Source organism: Phoca vitulina, unplaced genomic scaffold (assembly GCF_004348235.1).
Source record: "Phoca vitulina isolate PV1807 unplaced genomic scaffold, GSC_HSeal_1.0 scaffold8, whole genome shotgun sequence".
In the NCBI taxonomy this organism is placed as follows: Eukaryota; Metazoa; Chordata; class Mammalia; order Carnivora; family Phocidae; genus Phoca; species Phoca vitulina.
In genome coordinates, this window is record NW_022589711.1 from 13,914,863 (window position 1) to 13,917,757 (window position 2,895).

A 2,895-nucleotide genomic window follows, 5' to 3' on the forward strand; every position below is an offset into this window, starting at 1 on the left:
ATGAAACACATTTTAGCCCCATTGGTCAAAGATTGCTGAGTTCCCAGGCCCCAGTGTCTGCTTCTAGACCTAGAGGTCCCTAGTGGCTTCAACATCCCTGTCCCATGGTTTGGTTGTTTTGTCCTGTTTGTGTTGTTTGTTGTTTATTGTTTTCTGGTCTACACTGATGTTTTAATTATTTTTCCACCTAACTATGCATTTTTATTTATGTGGATTTGGAACAAACGGTTTGGCAGGGTTTGAAATTACTGTTTCTTTTGTACCAGAATTTTTTTGTATCATTTTTATAGTATCATTCTTCAACCAAATTTTGATGTATTGTGCACTGCAAGTTATAACCCTGTCATACCAGAGAGCTTCTACTACCCATAAACAAGTTTTGGGTTTTGCTAAAGTTTACACGAGTACCCTAAATTTTAAATAATGGCATGACTAAAGTCTAAATTCAAAGATATGGCTTTATTTCATAGATTGCCTAGAATGCAGTTTTTTAATCATTCACAACTGACATCTTAGATTCTTAAATACATATCTAAACTACATGTTTTCTTTGCTCTGGTGACATTCATATTTTAAAAAGCTGCATTATATAATCGCTTCTTGGCCTTTTGGCTAAGATCAAGTGTAGTATCTGTTCTTATCAGTTTAAAAAGCTGCATTATTTATTATATTATGTTAGACACCAACCATACCCAATTTTAGAGATTTATGGTAAGAACCTAGAAAAATTTAGTGAAATAAAAGGAATTCACTTGAATCTAAAGAGTGAAAAGAATACAACAACTTCCCATGTCTGTAATCTTCCAAATATGGTGTTACTACACTGGCTCTTATGAAAATTTTCTTCCTAATGATTATGGCAGTTATCATAATATAGATTAAATATCATGGTGGAAAAGCCAGTATCATAAGGTTTTCGACTTGTGGTCTGTTTCAAGATCCTCAGATAAGGAATGATGTGGAATGTGAACTTGGCTCATTGATTAAAAGGGATACCAAAAATGTGAATTTAGACACACATTTTTAAAGGCAAACATGGTTTTTTGAACTTTTTAAAAATTATAACACCACATGAAATCATTGATTAATCAATATCATTTCATCGCATGGAAATTAGTGCATTTACTTTTGAAGTTCCACTTTGCTTACCTGGGTAACTATCCTCCAACTTATAATGTTAGCTTATCTCCTGACATATGTTAAAAATAGCATTTCATAAGCTCCATTACATATTTGAAAATGAAAAACAAATCTTTGAAATTAAAATGAAAAATATTGGCAATACAGCTCTGACTCTATTTTTCTTTGGCTCTATAATTCAACACTTCCATTAATGAACAAGAATAAATTCCTTAGTGAATATTCATCTTTAATCTATTAAACTATCTGGCCAGTATATAAAAAATATGCTATAATTACATAAATGTGTATGATACCACATAAGTAGAGTTTAATATGTTAATTTGGCACCAGAAATTCTGCCTTTCATTTCACTTGTATGAGAGTGTGTGACAAGGTGTGAAGTGCACTAGACTGGAGGGAAGGGCTTTTAAGTCCTCATGTTTACCCTGATTTAACAAACAGTGTGAACTAGGGCCACCCTCTTTTTCCTCAATTTTATGATGTGTCTCTCATCTATGACACATCAAATATTATGCATCTCTTTCTGCTTAATATGTTCTATGTATCTCTAAACCAACCTGGAGCTTCTGGAAAAACAACAACTTTAAAGTATTGAATAGGATGACATATTAATGAAACCAAAGTTCCTTTAAGGAAGCTTAATGCAGAGAAGAGGAAATGATAGATGGGGAGGAAACTGAGATTTGGAAATATTTCTTTTAATTGGCAATAAGACTCTACGTGAAACGATGGTTTTAGAAATCAGAATAAAATGTGGCAGAACGCAGTTCTGACCGGAAGTCACATTGTGACTTAGTAGTTGTGGATGAAATTCTTATATAGCTGATTGCATTTCAAAGGAATAGTGAAAAATATTGCTAGTTTCCAATATCTGCCTGCTCCAGTGAGAATTACAACCCGATTTAAATGAGTCCAATGAACCCTCCTATTGAGGAAAGAATCCGATTTCATCAAAGTGGCTTCAGCCTTTGGCACGCTGTGTTTGCATGTGGCCCAAGGCACAGCCCACTGGGAGTGGCAGCCCCTGCCATCAGTGTCAGTCAGGGAGCAGACATTTCTCTCTTTGTATTATCAAGGAGCTCCAGGCTCTTGGGCGGGTCAGACTGCCCTGAGATGCTGACAGTGAGCCGCTGCACAGACAGACCAGGGAGAGGCTCTCACTCTGCATTTAAAGGGCCCAAGAGCTGCAGGAAGACAGTGTTCCTGCTTCTTCCAAGTGGCATGTGTGAAGAGATATCTGATTTAGCAGCTCTGACAGCCCACAGGAAACTTGATCCAGACAGAAACAGAATGTGAAATAACAGGAGCTCCCATCCTTGAGTTTCAGAAAGAGGAGAGGAGACTAAGAATTCTGAGTGTCTCTGATAAACCAGGCATCACGTTGGGTGTGTTAAACATACACTTTCATTTAATTTCCCAAAACACCATGTATGCTTGTAGAGTTTAAATAATGTAACTTTGGTCATCTAGTAAATAAGTAGTTGTGGGTAAAAAAATAATAATAATAATCTGATAATCTGAAGCAGCAATTCAAACACAGGGAGGAAAAGCGTGGGTTCTGGAATCCTGCAATTTGGTTTCAAAATTTGTTTCAACCACTTCCTAGTGATGAGACTTGAACAACTTTTCTAAATTTTTGTGCCTTGGTTCCTCATCTGCAAAATGTAGGTAGTGTTTACGTAACAGAGTTGTAAGATTCAAATTAGATTACCTCTATTAATTGCTTAGACAAATATCTAATGTTTACTAACT

At 35.8% G+C, this 2,895-nt stretch overlaps 1 pseudogene; it reads left to right on the top strand.

Moving 5' to 3' along the window:
* Positions 1–592: 592 nt before the first annotated feature.
* On the top strand, positions 593–768 carry LOC116634213 (annotated as a pseudogene).
* The last annotated feature ends 2,127 nt before the right edge of the window (positions 769–2,895 follow it).